We start from the raw sequence: 19,452 nt of genomic DNA, 5'->3' as shown, positions 1-19,452 counted from the left end.
GGTTCCAGCTACTTGGGAGACTGAGGCAGGAGGATTGCTTGAGCCCAGCAGTTCAAGGTTGCAGTGAGCTATAACCACACCACTGCATTCTGGCCTGAGTGACAGAGCGAAATCTCATTTTTTAAAAAACAAAACAAAACAAAAAAAAGTTACAGGCAGATTTTCAATTGTGTGGAAGGTCAGCACCCCTAACCATCAAGTTGTTCAAGAGTCAAATGTGGATGAGCTCCAATTTCTCCATATCCTCACCAAAACCTGTTTTGTCTTTTTTTTTTTTTTTTTTTTTTTTTTTTTTTTTTTTTTTTTTTTTGAGATGGAGTCTCGCTCTATTGCCCAAGCTGGAGTGCAGTGGTGTTATCTCAGCTCACTGAAACCTCCACCTCCCGGGTTCAAGAGACTTTTCTGCCTCAGCCTCCTGAGTAGCTGGGACTACAGGCATGCGTCACCATGCCTGGCTAATTTTTTTTTTTTCTGAAATGGAGTCTCGCCCTGTTGCCCAGGCTGGAGTGCAATGGCACAATCTTGGCTCGCTGCTACCTCTGCCTCCCAGGTTCAAGCCATTCTCCTGCCTCAGTCTCCCGAGTAGCTGGGATTACAGGTGCACACCACCACACCCAGCTAATTTTTTGTATCTTTAGTAGAAATGGGGTTTCCCCATATTGGCCAGGCTGGTCTCGAACTCCTGACATCAAGTGATCCCCTCATCTCAGCCTCCCAAAGTGCTGGGATTACAGGCATGAGCCACCGCGCCCAGCTGTTTTGTCTATTTTTTTTCCAATAGGTTTTTGGGGAATGGGTAGTAGTTACAAGAATAAGTTTTTTACTGGTGATTTCTGAGATTGTGATGTACACATCACCTGAGCAGTTGAGCAGTGTATACACTGTACCCAATGTGTAGTCTTTTTTTTTTTTTTTTTTTTGAGATGGAGTCTCGCTCTCTTGCCCAGGTTGGAGTGCAGTGGCACAATCTCAGCTCACTGCAACCTCCGCCTCCTGGGTTAAAGTTATTATCCTGGCTCAGCCTCCTGAGTAGCTGGGATTACAGGCACGCACCACCATGCCTGGCTAATTTTTGTATTTTTAGTAGAGACAGGGTTTCACCAAGTTGATCAGGCTGGTCTTGAACTCCTGACCTCGTGATCCACCTGCCCTGGCCTCCCAAAGTGCTGGGATTATAGGAATGAGCCACTGTGTACAGCCAAGTTGTAAGAGTTCTTTATATATTGTCTTTTTTTTTTTTTTTTTTTGAGACATGGTCTTGTTTTGTTGCTCAGGCTGGAGTACAGTGGTGTAATCTCAGCTCACTGCAGCCTCGACCTCCCAGACACAAGTGATCCTCCCACCTCAGCCTCTTAAGCAGCTGGGATTACAGGGATGAGCCACCATACCCAACTAATTTTTGTATTTTTTTGTACAGATGGGGTCTTTCTATGTTGCCCAGGCTAGTGTGAAACTCCTGGCCTCAAGCAGTCTTCTCATCTTGGCCTCCCAAAGTGCTGGATCACAGGTGTGAGCCACCACCATGGCCTTTATATATTCTGGATGGATATTATACCCTTATGACTTGCAAATATTTTCTTCCATTCTGAGAGCTGTCTATTCACTTTATCATTTGTAACATCAAATTTTAAATTTTGATGAAGTCCAACTTATCCTTTTCCTTTTAATAGCTGTGTTTTTGGTATTATATCTAAAAACAACCATTGCCTAGCCCAAGGTCAAGAGATTTACATCAACGTTTTCTTCTTCTTCTTTTTTTTTTTTTTGGAGATGGAGTCTCATTCTGTTGCCCAGGCTGGAGTGCAGTGCTGCAATCTCGGCTCACTGCAACCTCTGCCTCCCGGGTTCAAGCAATTCTCCTGTCTCAGCCTCCCAAGTAGTGGGATTACAGGCACTCAACACCACACCTGGCTAATTTTTGTATTTATAGTAGAGACGGGGTTTCACCATGTTGGTCAGGCTGGTCTCGAACTCCTGACCTCATGATCCGCCCACCTCAGCCTCCCAAAGTGCTGGGATTACAGGTGTGAGCCACTGCACCCAGCCTACAATGTTTTCTTCTAAGAGTTTTTGTTTTGTTTTGTTGAGTTTTACATTTTGACATTCAGGTCTATGATACACTTTGAATTAATTATGGTGTATGGTGAGTGGAAGGGGATCGCATAATGTGGACATACAGTTGAATTTGTTAAAGACTATTCTTTCCCTATTTTATTGTCTTGACACCCTTGCTAAAAACCAATTGACCATAAATATAAAGGTTTATTTCTGGGTTTACAATTCTATTCTATTGATCTACATGTCGACACTTATGCCACTATCACATTGTTTTGTTTTTGTTTTTGAGAGGGAGTATCGCCCAGACTGGAGTGCAGTGGTGCAAGCTTGGCTCACTGCAACCTCTGTCACCCAGGTTCAAGTGGTTTTCCTGCCTCAGCCTCCCAAGTAGCTGGAATTACAGGCGCCCACCACCACACCCGGCTCATTTTTGTATTTTTAGTGGAGAAGGGGTTTCGCCATGTTGGCCAGGCTGGTCTTGAACTCCTCGACTCAAGGGATCAGTCCACCTTGGCCTCCCAAAATGCTGGGATTACAGGCGTGACCCACCATGCCCTGCCTACCACATTGTTTTTGATAACTATAGCTTTGTGGTAAGTTTTTGAAATCAGGAGGTGCGAGTCTTCCAACTTTTTTCTTTTTTTTTTTTTTTTTTTTTCAAAATTGTTTTGGCTGTTCTCACTTCCCCACAATTTCATATGAATTTTAGAATCAGCTGTTAATTTCTGCAAAAAAGCCAGCTGGGATCCAAACAGGGATGGTGTTGAATCTGTAGATCAATTTGAGAATTACTGCTATCTTCTGATCCATGAACATGGGATATCTACTTGTTTGATTCTTCTTTTTTTTTTTTTTTTTTTTTTTTTGAGATGGAGTCTCGCTCTGTCGCCCAGGCTGGAGTGCAGTGGCCGGATCTCAGCTCATGCAAGCTCCGCCTCCCGGGTTTACGCCATTCTCCTGCCTCAGCCTCCCGAGTAGCTGGAACTACAGGCGCCCGCCACCTCGCCCGGCTAGTTTTTTTTTGTATTTTTTAATAGAGACGGGGTTTCACCGTGTTAGCCAGGATGGTCTCGATCTCCTGACCTCGTGATCCGCCCGTCTCCGCCTCCCAAAGTGCTGGGATTACAGGCTTGAGCCACTGCGCCCGGCCTCTTTTATTGTTTTTTAGAGATGGGGTCTTACTCTGTCACCCAGGCTGGAGTGCAGTGATACAATCACAGCTCACTGCAGCCCAAAACTACTGAGCTCAAGTGATCCTCCTACCTCAGCCTCCTAAGTAGCTGGGACTACAGGCATATGCTACCATGCCCACCTAAGTTTTAAATTTTTTGTAAAGGTGGGGTATCACTGTGCTGTCCAGGCTGGTTTTAAACTTCTGGGTCAAGCAATCCTCCCACCTCAGCCTCTTAAAGTGCTGGGATTACAGGCATGGGTCACCATGCCCGGTATGGAATTATTTTTCTTAATTTCATTTTTGCATTATTTATGGCTAGTGTATAGAAATATATTTTTATATGTCAATCATGTGTCCTACAACTTGCTGAACTTGTTTATTAGTTCTAATAGTTTTTTATTAGATTACTTGGGATTTTCTATATACCAGATCATGTCATGTCCAAGTTGAGACAGTTTTATCTTTTCCTTTTCAATCTGGATGCCTTTTGTTTTTATTTTATTGTTTTCTTTTTACATATTTTTTAGAGACACAGTTACCCTGTATCAAGCGCATTGGCATGATCATGGCTCACTGTAGCCTTGACCTCCTGGGCTCAAGCGATCCTCCCACCTCACCTTCCCAAGTAGCTGAGACTACAGGTGCATGTCACCATGCCTGGCTAATTTTTTTTTTTTTTTTTTGAGATGGAGTCTCGCTGTCACCCAGGCTGGAATGCAGTGGTGTGATCTCAGCTCACTGCAACCCCACCTCCCAGGTTCATGCCATTCTGCCTCAGCCTCCTGAGTAGCTGGGACTACAGGCGGCCACCACCGCACCCAGCTAATTTTTTGTATTTTTAGTAGAGACAGGGTTTCATTGTGTTGGCCAGGATGGTCTCAATCTCCTGACCTCGCGATCCGCCCGCCTCAGCCTCCCAAAGTGCTGGGATTACAGGCATGAGCCACTGCACCCAGCCAACGCTTGGCTAATTTTAAAACTTTTTGTAGACACAGAGTCTCGCTGTGTTGCCCAGGTTGGTATTGAACTCCTGACCTCAAGCAATCCTTCTGCTTCAGCCTCCCAAAATGCTGGGATTACAGGCAATAGCCACCACATCTGGGGCCTTTAATTTCTTTTTCTTACTTAAGTGCCCCTTCTGGAACCTCCAGGAAAATCCTGGACAGACATGGTGAATGGACATTCCTGTCTCGTTCCTCATCTTTTTTTTTTTTTTTAATTAAGACGCAGCCTCACTCTTGTTGCCCAGGCTGGGGTGCAATGGCATGACCCTGGCTCACTGCAACCTCCATCTCCCCGGTTCAAGCAATTCTCTTGCCTCAGCCTCCTGAGTAGCTGGGATTACAGGTACCCACCACCACGCTAAGCTAATTTTCTGTATTTTCAGTAGAGACAGGGTTTCACCATGTTGGCCAAGCTGGTGTCAAACTCCTGACCTCAGGTGATCCACCCACTTTGGCCTCCCAAAGTGCTGGGATTACAGGTGTGAGCTACTACGCCCGGCCTTGTTCCTCATCTTAAGAGGGAAAAGCATCTAGTATTTCAACATTAAGTATGATATCAGCTGTGGGTTGTTTGTTTGTTTTTGAGACGGAGTCTTGCACTGTCGCCCAGGCTGGTATGCAGTGGTGCACAATCTCGGCTCACTGCAACCTCAGCCTCCCAGGTTCAAGTGATTCTCAGCCTCCGGAGTAGCTAGGATTACAGGCACCCACCACCATGCCAAATTTTTTTTTTTTTTTTTTTTTTTTTTTTTTTGGTATTTTTGTAGACACGGGGTTTCACTATGTTGGCTAGGCTGGTCTCGACCTCCTGACCTCGTGATCTGCCCACCTCAAATTCCCAAAGTGCTGGAGCTGTGGGTTTTTTATGATGCCCTTTCTCAGGCTGAGGAAGTTCCTTCACATTTCTAGTTTGATGAGTATTCTCATCAGAAAGTAGATTGGATTTCCCAGCACTTTGGGAGGCTGAGGCAGGCGGATTACTTGAGGTCAGGAGTTGAGACCAGCCTGGCCAACATGGCAAAACCTCATGTTTACTAAAAATCCAACAATTAGCAGAGCATGGTGGTTGGTACATGCCTGTAGTTCCAGCTACTTGGGAGGCTGGGCGAGGAGAATCATTTGAACCCAGGAGGCGGAGGTTGCAGTGAGCTGAGATCGTGCCACTGAACCTCAGCCTGAACAACAGAGGGAGACTCTGCCTCAAAAAAAAAAAGTATATCGGATTTTGTCAATGTTTTTCCGCTTGTATTGAGATAATCATGTGGTTTTTATCCTTTATTCTAATTCTAATGTAGTATATTAATTGATGTTCACATATTAAACTAACCTTGCATTTCTGGTATAAACTCCACTAGGTCATGGTGTGTAATTCTTTTTCCATGCTGTTGGATTTTATCTGCTAGTATTTTATTGAGGAATTTTATGTCTATATTCATATGATATACTGACTGCTAGTAAAGAGGGAAAATGTGTGAAAATCAATAAATTTAAAAAATTAAAAAAGAAACATTAAACTGGGTGCGGCAGCTCACACCTGTAATCCCAGCACTCTGGGAGGCCAAGACAGATGGATCACTTGAGGTCAGAAGTTTGAAACCGGCCTGGCCAACATGGTAAAACCCTGTCTCTACTAAAAATACAAAAATTAGCTGGGCATGGTGGCAGGCGCCTGTAATCCTGGCTACTCGGGAGGCTGAGGCAGGAGAATCGCTTGAACCTAGAAGGCGGAGGTTGCAGTGAGCCAAGATCACGCCACTTCACTCCAGCCTGGGTGAGAGAGCGAGACTCTGTCTCAAAAAAAAAAAAAAAAAAAAAAAAAAAATCTGCATGGTGGTGGGCACCTGTAATCCCAGCTACTCAGGAGGCTGAGGCAAGAGAATCGCTTGAACCCAGAAGGCGGAGGGTTGCAGCGAGCCAAGATCGCACCACTGCACTCCAGCTTGGGCAACAGAGCAAGACTCCATCTCAAAAAAAAAAAAAAAAAAAAAAAAAAAAGCAAAAACCATGCCTGGGCCAGATCCCAGACATATTCAGAATATCTGAAGGTGGGGCATCAGCATTTTAAAGCACCTCACTGAAGACTGGGCACAGCGGCTCATGCTTCTTATCCACTTTGGGAGATCAGAGTGGGAGGATCACTTGAGCTTGGGAGATCAAGATCAGCAAAAAAAAAAAAAAAAAAGCAGCTGGATGTGGTGGCACTCATTTGTAGTCCCAGCTATTCAGGAGGCTGAGGTAGGAAGATCACTTAAGCCCAGCAGTTCAGGTTATACGAACTATGACTGTGCTACCACACTCTGGCTTGGGTGACAAAGTGAGACCCTATCTCAAAAATAAAAAATAAAAAGCACTCCAGCCGGGTGCAGTGGCTCACGCCTGTAATCCCAGCACTTTGGGAGGCTGAGGCAGGTGGATCACAAGGTCAGGAGATCAAGACCATCCTGGCTAACATGGTGAAACCCCGTCTCTACTTAAAATACAAAAAAGAGGCCGGGCGCGGTGGCTCAAGCCTTAATCCCAGCACTTTGGGAGGCTGAGACGGGCGGATCACGAGGTCAGGAGATCGAGACCATCCTGGCTAACCCGGTGAAACCCCGTCTCTACTAAAAAATACAAAAAATTAGCCGGGCGAGGTGGCGGGCGCCTGTAGTCCCAGCTACTTGGGAGGTTGAGACAGGAGAATGGCGTGAACCCAGGAGGCGGAGCTTACAGTGAGCCGAGATCACACCACTGCACTCCAGCCTGGGCAACAGAGCAAGACTCTGTTTCAAAAAAAAAAAAGAAAATTAACCAGGCATGGTAGTATACACCTGTGTTCTCAGTTCTTCAGGAGGCAGAGGTGGGAGGATCACATGAGCCTGGGAGGTCTACAGTTAACCAAGTTCACGCCACACACTCCAGCCTGAGCAACAGAAGAAGACCCTGACTCAAAACAAAAAAAACCAAAAACAAAAAAACCCCACAGCTACTTAAAGTGTGTCCTAGGGACTGGCAGCGTCAGTGACATTTAGAAGTTTATTAGAATAGCAAAATTTGGCCAGGCATGGTGACTCACGCCTGCAATCCCAGCACTTTGGGAGGCCCAGGCAGATGAATCACCTGAGGTCAGGAGTTCGAGACCAGCTCCAACATGGAGAGACCCTGTCTCTACTTAAAAAAAAAAAAATACAGAATTAGCTGGGTGCGGTGGTGCATGCCAGTAATTCCAACTACGTGGAGGCTGAGGCAGGAGAATCGCTTGAACCCAGGAGACAGTGCTTGTGGTGAGCCAAGAGGACACCATTGCACTCTAGCCTGGGCAACAAGAGTGAAACTGTCTCAAAAAAAAAAAAAAAAGCAAAATTTATCAGGATGGCAGCCATGAAAGTCAGAATCCACTGAACGTGTACCAACTCACCTGCTAAAAAACAAAACAAAAAAAAAAAAAACAAATTATTGGCCCTATCCCAGACCTATTGAATTGGAATCTGCTTTTTTTTTTTCCAGATGGAGTCTTGCTCTGTCGCCCCGGTTGGAGTGCAGTGGCGTGATCTAGGTTCACTGCAACCTCCGCCTCCTCGGTTCAAGCAATTCTCCTGCCTCAACTTCTGGAGTAGCTGGGATTACAGGCATGCACCACCACACCTGACTAATTTTTGTATTCTTAGTAGAGATGGGATTTCAACATGTTGGCCAGGCTGGTCTCGAACTCTTTACTTCATGATCCACCCACCTTGGCCTCCCAAAGTGCTGGGATTACGGTTTTGAGAGCAACCGCTCTCAAACACCTGGCTAACACGGTGAAACCTCGTCTCTACTAAAACTACCAAAAATTAGCCGGGTGTGGTGGCGGGCGCCTGTAGGCCCAGCTACTCGGGAGGCTGAGGTGGGAGAATGGCGTGAACCCGGGAGGTAGAGCTTGCAGTGAGCCAAGATCGCGCCACTGCACTCCAGCCTGGGCGACAGAGCCAGACTCTGTCTCAAAAAAAAAAAAAAAAAAAAAAAAACTAGTCTGGGTGACTATTTCCAAATCCATCCCAAATGCACCTCTTTCTGTCTGAAGCCACCATCTCAATCTATGACTTGGATACCTATCAAGCCTCCCACATCTGCCCTTCCCGCCTCCAGTCAGTTCTCCCCACTATGGCCAGAGGGAGCTTTTTTTTTTTGCGGGGGAGACAGAGTCTCATTCTGTTGCCCAGGCTGGAGTGCAGTGGCACGATCTCAGCTCAGTGCAACCTCCGCCTCCCCAGTTCAAGTTGATTCTCATGCCTAGGCCTCTCGAGTAGCTGAGACTACAGGTGTGTACCACCACACCCAGCTAATTTTTTGTATTTTAGTAGAGATGATGTTTCATCATGTTGCCCAGGGTGGTCTTGAACTCCTGAGCTCAAGCAATCCACCCATCTTGGCCTCCCAAAGTGTTAGGATTATAGGCATGAGCCATCGTACCCAGCCAGAGGGAGCTTTTAAACTAAACTTAGGTCAGGCGTGGTGGCTCACGCCTATAATCCCAGCACTTTGGGAGGCTGAGTCGGGTGGATCACGAGGTCAGGAGTTCAAGACCAGCTTGGCTGAGATGGTGAAACCCCATCTCTACTAAAAATACAAAAATTAGCCAGGAGTGGTGGTAGGCGCCTGTAATCCCAGTTGCTTCGGACATTGCCCTCCAGCCTGGGTGACAGAGTGAGACTCCATCTCTAAATAAATAAACAAACTAACTAAAACTAGTGATTTCTGCCTAAAATTGCTAACGGCACATCACACTTAAAATCAGGGACTGGGCACACTGGTTCATGCCTGTAATCCCAACACTTTGGAAGACCAAGGTAAGAGGATCACTTGAGCCCAGGAATTCAAGACCAGCCTGGGCAACATAGTGAGACCCTATCTCCACAAAAAAATTAAAAATTATCCAGGCATGGTGGCGAATGCCTGTCATCTCAGGTACTCAGGAGACTGAGGCTGGAGGATCCTTTAAAGTCAGTAGTTAGAGGTTGCAGTGAACTATGACTGCACTTGTGAATAGCAACTGCACTCTAGCCTGGGCAACATACTGAGATCCTGTCTCTAAAAATAAATAGGCAGGGAGCAGTGGCTCATGCCTATAATCCTAGTGCTTTGGAAGGCCAATTGGGGAGGATCACTGCAGCCCAGGAATTCAAGACCAGCTCGGACAACATAGCAGGACACGATCTCTACAAAAATTGTTTTAAAAAAGTAGCTGGACCTGGTGGTGTGCACCTGTAGTCCCAGCTACTGGGAAAGCTGAGGCAGGAGAATCACTTGAGCCATGGAGTTTGAGGCTGCAGTGAGCTATGATTGCACCACTGCACTCCAAGCTTGGCAAACAAGGGAAATCCTGTCTCTAAAAAATAAAAATAAATAAATAAAATCAGACAGGGTCTACCCCTCTCTCTCAACTCCTACCACTGGCAGCTTCAGCTACACTGTTTCTGAAATAAACTAAGTTTAACCCATCTCAGAACCTTTGTACTCGCTTTTCTCTCTGTCTAGAGCTTTCTTCCTCCAGATCTGGCCACAGCTGTCTCTGGTCATTTCAATGAAAGGTCTTCTTTGACCACCTCCCATTCCCCATATTTTTCTAAAAGCCCTCATCGACCTATTAATTTTTGTTTGTTTGTTTCTGAGACAGGGTCCTGCTCTGTCCCCCAGGCTGGAGTGCAGTGGCACAATCACGGCTCACTACAGCCTTGACCTCCTGGGCTCAAGCAATCCTCCCACCTCAGCTTTCCGAGTAGCTAGGACTATAGGCGTGCACCACAATGCCCGCATAATTTTTTGTAGAGAACAGGGCCCTGCTATGTTGCCAAGGCTGGTCTCGAACTCCTGGGCTCAAGCGAAATTCCCGACACCATTAACGCATTTTTAGTAACTTATCAGTATCTGAAATCACCTGTTTCGTTTATTTGTGATTTGTTAAAAGTCTGGTTCCCCCAGGAGATGAAGGATTTTTATCTATCTTCCTCATGGCTGTGTCTCCAGCACCCAGGACAGTGCCTGGTATACAGTAGATGCCTAACAAGCATCAACGGAACGGAAACAAGAGCTCAATTTCAACAAAACACCTATAAATCTGAACCCCGAGGTACAGTGTACGTACAGCAGCTCTGAAACCGGCTGCCAGGATTCTAGGTCTCTTGGGGGAAACAGGCAGACGTAGATTCCAATTCCTGCCCGGTTGCCGACTTGCGGCGTGACCTCTGGCGAGGACTTTAATCTGGGTCAGTTGTTTCATCTGCAAAACCGGAGACTGGGGGCGTGAGGCGGCTGGCACAAGAGGGGCGGCCTTTCCCAGCGCGTCCCCGCCCCCACTACGAAAGGTCACGGCGCCCTGGCCCTGCAGCTGGGTCCCTCCAGGGCCGCCCTCTCGCGCTGCCGGGTCCTGAAGGGTCCGCTTAGAGCCCAGCAGTTCGCGCTCGCCTACCCGCGTGCGACCTACCTACTCACGCGGCCAGCCGCGGACTCGAGGCCAGCTCTGTCTTCTTGCTGGGCGCCGCCATATTGGCCCAGAGAGCGTCCGGGTCAGGGAGCGCCAGGGAGGCAGCTAATCAAGAAAGCTGGTGTAATAGGTCCCGCCCACAAAGCGAGGTGCGCCAATAGGAAGGCGGAAGGGCCTTAGACCCGCCTCATAACGAGCTAGGCCCCGCTTCTAATGAGTCAAGTGTCACTCCAGGCCTGGGAACCTTGAAATGGCCCGGGAGGCTGGACTTGGGAGTCTGTGAATCCAGCCGCAGGCTCCAGGGGCTGAAATGAGAAAATGAATTTAAAAAAAGTGAAAGGAGGCCGGCACGGTGGCTCATGCCAGTAATCCCAGCCCTTTGGGAGGCCAGGAATTCGAGACCAGCCTGGGCAACATAGCGAGACCCCCTTCTCTACAAAAAAGTTAAAAATTAACTGGGCGCAATGGCGCGTGCTCATAGTCCCAGTATTCGGGAGGCTGAAACGGGAGGATCGCTTGAGCCCTGGAGGTCGAGGCTACAGTGAGCCATGATTGCACCACTGCACTCCAGCCTGGGCAACAGAGTGAGACCCTATTTCTAAAAATAGTAATAATAAATAAACAGGGCCGGGCGTGGTGGCTCACGCCTGTAATCCAGGCACTTTGGGAGGCCGAGGAGGGCGGATCACCTGAGGTCAGGAGTTCGAGACCAGCCTGGCCAACATGATGAAACCCCGTCTCTACTAAAAATACAAAAGTAGCAGGGCATGGTGGTGGGCTCCTGTAATCCCAGCTACTCAGGAGGCTGAGGCAGGAGAATCGCTTGAACCCGGGAGACGGAGGTTGCAGTGAGCCAGGATCACTCCACTGCACTCCAGCTTCAGCAACAGAGCGAGACTCTGTCCCAAAAAATAAACTAAATAAGGCCGGGCGCGGTGGCTCAAGCCTGTAATCCCAGCACTTTGGGAGGCCGAGACGGGTGGATCACGAGATCAGGAGATCGAGACCATCCTGGCTAACACGGTGAAACCCCGTCTCTACTAAAAAATACAAAAAACTAGCCGGGCGAGGTGGCGGGCGCCTGTAGTCCCAGCTACTCGGGAGGCTGAGGCAGGAGAATGGCGTGAACCCGGGAGGCGGAGCTTGCAGTGAGCCGAGATCCGGCCACTGCACTCCAGCCTGGGGGACAGAGCGAGACTCCGTCTCAAAAAAAAAAAAAAAAAAAAAAAAAAATTTAAATAAATAGGCCGGGCGCGGTGGCTCACGCCTGTAATCCCAGCACTTTGGGAGGCCGAAGCGGGTGGATCATGAGGTCAGGAGATCGAGACCCTTCTGGCGAACACGGTGAAACCCCGTCTCTACTGAAAATACAAAAAAATTAGCCGGGCGTGGTGGCGGGCGCCTGTAGTCCCAGCTTCTAGGGAGGCTAAGGCAGGAGAATGGCATTAACCCGGGAGGTGGCGGAGCTTGCAGTGAGCGGAGATCGCGCCACTGCACTCCAGCCTGGGTGACAGAGCGAGACTGTCTCAAAAAAAAAACAAATAAATAAAAATAAAAATTAGTAGGTCGTGGTGGTGAGCTCCTGTGATCCCAGCTACTTGGGAGGCTGGGGCACGAGAATTGCTTGAATCCAAGAGGTGGAGGTTGCAGTGAGCCAAGATTGTGCCACTGCACTCCAGCCTGGGCGACAGAGTGAGACTCTGTCTCAATAAATAGATAGATAGATAGATAGATAGGAAGGTCTCAATGAGGCGGCCTTTGAGTAAAGGCCAGAGGAAGTGAGTGAGCCTTCTGGATATCTGGGGAAGGCTTTTGGCACTGGGAACAACAGCAAAGACTCTGTGTGGTTGGAATGGAGTAACTTAGGAGGAAATGTGATAAAACGAGGTGAGATTGAGTAATGGGGGCTCCTGGTCTCCCCCAGAAAGCACCAGATTTAGGCTGTTAGTAACTAAGGTGGATAAGCACATAAAATGGGCTATTGGCAATAGCAGTGGCCCCCAGAAAGAAAGGCTATCTGTCCTCATAAGCCCATTTCTGCAGTCCCTCAGCTTCTGTGGTGCAGTGAGCTGGCATGGGGACTAGGAGGCAAGAACCTGCTCTTAGGCTGCCTCAAGAACTCTGCGCAGCCGCAGGACATCCACCTCACCAGAACTCCTGTGATTGGGCGATCTGAGAAGACCTGTAGCCAATCAGCTGCTTGGCTGGAGCACTCCTCCTTGGCAAGTTGACAGGCATGTGGGTAGCGGCTGGGAGTGCTACTGCCCTCTGCTATGCTCCCGCAGCTACAAGCAGGCAGAGTCAGCTCTGCTTAGCTGGGGAGTGGGTAAGATGGTGGGGTCGCTGACCTGGCTGTGGCCTTCAGAGTTACTGGTGTCCTCTTGAGGTGCTCATGGCTTTTATTTTCTTATTTATCTTTCCAGAACTAGTCTTTTTATTATTTTTTATTTTATTATATTTTATTTATTTATTTTTTGGAGACAGAGTCTGGCTCTGTTGCCCAGGTTGGAGTGCAGTGGTGCAATCTTGGCTAATTGCAACCTCCGCCTCCCACGTTCAAGCAATTCTCCTGCCTCAGCCTCCCGAGTAGCTGGGACTACAGGCACGTGCCACCATACCCAGCTAATTTTTGTATTTTTAGTAGAGACAGAGTTTCACCATGTTGCCTAGGTTGGTCTCGAACTCCTGGGCTCAAGTGGTCCTCCCGCTTCAGCCTCCCAAAGCGCTGGGATTACAGGCACTAGCCACCGTGCCCAGTCATTATTTATTTATTTATTTATTTTTTGAGACGAAGTCTCGCTCTGTCGCCCAGGCTGGAGTGCAGTGACACAATCTCGGCTCACTGCAAGCTCTGCCTCCTGGGTTCACGCCATTCTCCTGGCTCAGCCTCCCGAGTAACTGGGACTACAGGCGCCCGCCACCACGCCCGGCTAATTTTTTTGTATTTTTAGTAGAGACAAGTTTTCACCGTGTTAGCCAGGATGGTCTGATCTCTTGACCTCGTGATCCGCCAGCCTCGACCTCCCAAAGTGCTGGGATTACAGGCGTGAACTAGCGCGCCCGGCCTATTATTATTATTTTTAAATAGAGATGGGGTCTCACCAGGTTACCAAGGCTTGTCTCAAACTTCTGGCATACAGTGATCCACCCATCTTGGCCTCCTAAAGTGCTGGGATTACAGGCATGTGCCACTACACGAGGCCGGTAGTCTTTTAAAAACAAGTATGCACAGGATGTGCATGGTGACTCACGCCTGTAATCCCAACACTTCGGGAGGCCAAGGCGGGAGGATCACGAGGTCAGGAGATCGAGACCACCCTGGCTAACACGGTGAAATCCCGTCTCTACTAAAAAAAACAAAAAAAAAATTAGCCGGGCATGGTGGCGGGCTCCTGTAGTCCCAGCTACTCTGGAGGCTAAGACAGGCGAATCACTTGAACCCAGGAGGCGGAGCTTGCAGTGAGCCGAGATCGCGCCACTGTACTCCAGCCTGGGCAACAGAGCAAGACTCTGTCTCAAACAAAACAAAAAAAACCCAAAACAAACAAATAAAAGACAAGTATGTACATACTTTATGTCCTGTATATATTAACACAGAACACCATATGTGAGGCCCTGGTGCAGAGTCTTTAACATGCAGTCCCAGAAAGAGCCCTATAAAAAGTAGCAGCTTCACAGTGGAAGATCCTAGCAGACACCACCTTAACCAAGGGACCAACATTAATATCACCAGCAATGACTCATGGTGATATCATGAAGTCCTTGGTATGACGCACTTAGAAGGGTACATCATCACCTCTCTGGTATTCTTCCTGGTAATGCAAACACCTCAGTTTATTCAAGACAAACCAAATTCGAAGACGATCTACAAAATAACTGACCAGCACTCTTCAAAAGTGTCAAGGTCCTGAAAGACCCAGGGACTATTATAGACTGTAGGAATGTATGGAGATATGACAATTAAATGCAGTGAGGGCCAGGCACGGTGGCACTGTAGTCCTAGCTATTTAGGAGGCTGAGGCAGGAGGATCGCTTGAGCCCAGGAGTTCAAGTCCAGCCTGGGCATCATAGTGAGACCTCATCTCCAAGATAGATAGATAGATAGAAATAAATGCAATGGGCCAGGTGCAGTGGCTCACACCTCTAATCCCAGCACTTTGAGAGGCCAAGGCAGACAGATTACAAGGTCAGAAGTTCAAGACCAGCCTGACCAACATGGTGAAACCCCCTGCCTCAGCCTCCCAAGTAGCTGGGATTATAGGCTCCCACCATCACACCCAGTTAATTTTTGTATTTTTTGTAGAGATAGGGTTTCACCATGTTGGCCAGACTGGTCTCGAACTCCTGACCTCTGGTGATTCACCCGCCTCAGCCTCCCAAAACGTTGGGATTACAGGCATGAATCACAGCGCCCAGCTGGAGTCCCCACTGTTAACCACAGCACTTCAGTGTCTTCATTTAGTTGAAACAACGTGCTATATGTTTTGACTTCAACTTTGTCTATCTCCCTGTCCCCGGTTGATGGGATTTATACAGTGATTTATTATGACAAGGCCACTGCAATAAATGTTCCTGCACATATGTCATTCTTCACACCTACACTTGTACTTCTGAGGAATATTCTAAAATAGAGGATATACTTGTTCAGAAGGTAAGGACATTTGTCATTTGGAAAATTATCAACAAATTGCCCACACTCATCAACAGTGTTCCCACAGCCTCCCCTGCATTGCATGTTGTCAAGCATTCTTTTCTTTTCTTATTTATTTTTTTTTTCACCCAAACTAAAATGCAGTGGCATGGCTGGGCGCAGTGCTGTAATCCCAGAACTTTGGGAGGCCAAGGCAGGCAGATCACCTGAGGTCAGCAGTTCGAGACCAGTCTGGCCAACATGGTGAAACCCTGTCTCTACTAAAAATACAAAAATTAGCCAGGTAGGGTGGCAGGCACCTGTAATCCCAGCTACTCAGGAGGCTGAGGCAGAATTGCTTGAACCTGGGAGGTGGAAGTTGCAGTGAGCTGAGATCATGCCACTGCACTCCAGCCTGGATGACAGAGCGAGATTCTGTCTCGAAAAAAAAAAAAAAATGTAGTGTCATGATCATACCTCACTGCAGCCTCCAATTCCTGGGCTCAAGCAATCCTCCTGCCTTGGCCTCCCAAAGTACACTTTTTAAAAATACTCTTTTCTTTTTTTCTTTCTTTCCTTTTTTTTTTTTTTTTTTTTTTTTTTGTAGAGGCAGGGCCCTGCCATGTCTCTTAGGCTGGTCTTGAATTTCTGGACTCAAGCAATCCACCCATCTTGGCCTCCCAAAGTGCTGGGATTACAGACTTGAGCCACTGTAGTCAGACTGTAAGTGAACAGCTCCCTCCCTGTCAACCCACTCACAGTCAGTCTGGGGGTGAGAGATGCTATTATTTTACAGCAGGTGGTCAGGGAAGGCTTCTCTGAGAGGTGATATTAGAGCAGAGACTGAATGAAGTTGGGGAGAGGCCATGCAGGCAGGCATCTTGCAGAAATGTGTTCCAGGTGGCAGGAACTGCTAGTGCAAAGACCCTGAGGTGGGAACGTGTTTGGGGACTCAAGAAACACATCTGTAGCCTGGCGTGGTAGCGGGTGCCTGTAATCCCAGCTACTTGGGAGGCTGAGGCTCCAGAATTGCTTGAAACTGGGAGGTGGAGGTTGCAGTGAGCTGAGATCATGCCACTCAGCCTGACTGACAGAGCGAGACTTTGACTCAAAAAAAAAAAAAAAAAAGGAGAAGAAGAAAGAAGGGAGAAGAGAAGAGAAGGGAGAAGGGAGAAAGGGAAGAAGGAGAAGAAGGAGAAGGAGAAGAAGAGGAAGAGGAAGAGGAAGAGGAAGCAGAAGCAGAAGCAGAAGCAAGCAGCAGCAGCAGCACATCTGAAAGGACACAGAAGAAAAGCTAGGAGCAGTGTTACCCTAGGAGGGTGGCTTAGCTTCTCTGAACCTTGAGTTTCCCATCTATAAAATGGACCTATGAGTTTCCATCCTGAGGTGATGGTGAGGATTAAAAGAGATTGTGACTGGCATGGAGTGAATGTTCCCATAACAGAAGACTTTAGGAACAAGCGCCTCTGCCAGATTTCCGGATAGGAAAGCTTGGTGAGCAGGGGGCTCGCAGAGCAGGCTAAGATAGGCCGGTGCAGAGCAGGGTTTTGACTTTCCCCAAAACAAACAGACAAACACGTGTCGGTGTGGATTTTATTTTCATTTTTATATTTTTTGAGTCAGAGTCTCACTCCTGTGGCCCGGGCTGAAGTGCAGTGGTGTGATCTTGGCTCACTGCAACTTCTGCCTGCCATGCCAGGTTCAAGCGATTCTCCTGCCTCAGCCTCCCGAGGAGCTGGGATTACAGGCATGTACCACCATGCCCGGCTAATTTTGTATTTTTAGTAGAGATGGGGTTTCACCATGTTGGCCAGGCTGGTCTCAAACTACTGACCTCAGGTGATCCACCCGCCTCAGCCTCTCAAAGTGCTGGGATTACAGGCACGAGCCACCGCACCTGGCCGGGTGTGAGTTTTAAATGGTTCTGAGCCAACAGGAAGGTTTTAGGGGGTCCCCTAAAGTTGAGGAGAGGTATGGCTTTCCTACAATGACTGTCTTAGACCCTTCGGGAAACCCTGCCTCTTACAAGATCCCACACTTCTCATTTAGATGGAAAACTGAGGCACAGAGGGGCTAGAGCCTGGAAAACGCCAGAAAGGAGCGAATAACGGATGACACTCGGCAGTCAGTGATGGGGGTGTCTACTGGGATTGGGGCCTCGGTATGGGATCGGCCCCCTCTAATGCCTCTACCCCCATCTACCAGACAGAGACGCGAAGAGACAGACGCGAAGAGAGACAGAGACAATATAGTGACAGCGACATGAAGAGAAACAGAATTACTCAAAGCCCAGGAACAAAAACAGAGACAAAGGCAGAGATAGAAAAAGGCTCGGCGACCCAGAGACAGAGATACAGAGACACAGATCTACTACAATCAGAGTCACAAGGCAGTCCCAGAAAGGGCTGCCCTCTGGGGGTACCCGGGGCTGCCCCGTTGGGGGGCACGCCAAGAGCTCCCCCACCCCTCCCCCGTCGTGCCTGGGCCGTGACTTCAGAGCCGGTGCAGATTCTATAAATGGCCAAGAGGCCGCGGGCCGTGGGGCGGGGCCGAGTGAGTCATCGCGTGACGTCACCGCCGCCTGGACCCAGCCAGGCCCCGCCCCCGCCCCGCCAGGGGGCGCCGGCCTCAGGTCCTCACATGCGCAGTAGCCACCTGCGGCCCCCCGAGGGCCGCTCAGTTTGGGAGGGTTCAGGGAATCTGTGCGTTCGAATCCCGCCCCTGCCAACCTCGAGCTGTGTGACCCGGCCATTCGGCATCACCTCTCTGTGCCTCGTATAGACTCACCTCATAGGGCTGTCGTGAGGAATGAGATAACAACCTCAAAGCGCTTAGTACGTAGCAGGTGCTAATTGTTAGCTCATTTTATGTACTTTCTATTTTTTCTTTCTTTCTTTCTTTCTTTTTCTTTAATAGAGACGAGGTCTCGCTATGTTGCCCAAGCTGGTCTCAAACTCCTGGGCTCAAGTGATCCTCTCACCTTGGCCTCGTATTTTATGTATTTTCGTGTATGTTTGACATATCATGACACGCCATCAACTGGCACGTTGCCTTAGCTCAGTGGTTTGCAAACAGGGATGATCTGCTTCCACCCCAACCCCAACCAGGGGACATTTGGCAATGTGTGTAGACATTTCTTCTTTTAATTTTTCTTTTTTAGAGACCATGGTCTTTCTATGTTGGCCAGATGGGTCTCAAACTCCTGGGCTCAAGCGATCCTCCCACCTCAGCCTCCTTAGTAGCTGGGACCACAGACTCCTGCCGCAGTGCCTCAACATTTCTGTTTATTGGGACCAAGAGAGTGCTACTGGCATCTAGCAGGTAGAGGCCAGGGATGCTGCTTGAAGTCTTACAATGAATGCCCAGGACAGTCCCCCAACCATAAAGAATTATCCAGCCTCAGCTGTCTACAGTGTGGAGGTTGAGAAACCCCACCTTAGCCTCATAGTTGAGGTTCATGGAGCATGGTCTCAAATTCTCCTCAGCCCCTGGCCTGCTGTGTGACACTGGAAAAGTGATTCCAAGCCCCATGCCTCAGTTTCCCCACCTGTAAAGCAAAGTTCTTGTATTAATAATAACAGTGTCAGCTGTTCACGGTGGCTCACACCTGTAATCCCAGCACTTTGCGAGGCCGAGGTGGGCAGATCAACTGAGGTCAGGAGTTCAAGACCAGCCTGGCTAACGTGGCAAAACCCTGTCTCTACTAAACATACAAAAAATAGCCAGGCATGGTGGCAGGCACCTGTCATCCTAGCTACTTGGGAGGCTGAGGCAGGAGAATCGCCTGAAGCCAGGAGGTGAAGGTTGCAGTGAGCCGAGATAGTGTCACTGCACTCCAGCCTGGGGAATAGAGTGAGACTCTGTCTCCAAATAATAATAATAATAATAACAGTGTCCACCTGTGTGGGTGTCATGATAATTGAATGAATATATGTACAGAGCTTGGAACATGGCCTGACATAAGGGCCATGTCATCTGGCATATTGCAGCCATGTCATTAGCATGTGACCGATAAATTGCATATCCTTAACGTATCATTAGTGTGTGGCAGGTTGCAGACATGTCATCCAAGTGTCACAAACATGGCCTTGCCATGTGGGGCATGATGTGGGCATAGCATGCAACCCTGTGGTCCAGGGGTTAG

General features: G+C 48.4%; 1 protein-coding gene across 5 annotated transcripts in view; it reads right to left on the bottom strand.

Moving 5' to 3' along the window:
• ECSIT (ECSIT signaling integrator) overlaps positions 1-19,452 on the bottom strand; it is a 385,922-nt gene that overhangs the window by 20,516 nt on the left and 345,954 nt on the right. For 3 of the 5 annotated variants that reach the window (XM_050770540.1, XM_050770542.1, XM_050770541.1), the window contains exon 1: positions 10,679-10,757. The gene's annotated coding sequence lies outside the window, so the exon portion shown is untranslated. Of the gene's footprint in view, positions 1-10,678; positions 10,758-19,452 lie in introns of those variants that run through there. The other 2 variants (XM_050770539.1, XM_050770538.1) reach the window with 1 other exon arrangement.

This window comes from Macaca thibetana, chromosome 19 (genome assembly GCF_024542745.1).
Source record: "Macaca thibetana thibetana isolate TM-01 chromosome 19, ASM2454274v1, whole genome shotgun sequence".
Lineage (NCBI taxonomy): Eukaryota > Metazoa > Chordata > Mammalia > Primates > Cercopithecidae > Macaca > Macaca thibetana.
The sequence above is the reverse complement of the archived record's forward strand: the minus strand, read 5'-3'. Positions and strand labels throughout refer to the sequence as shown.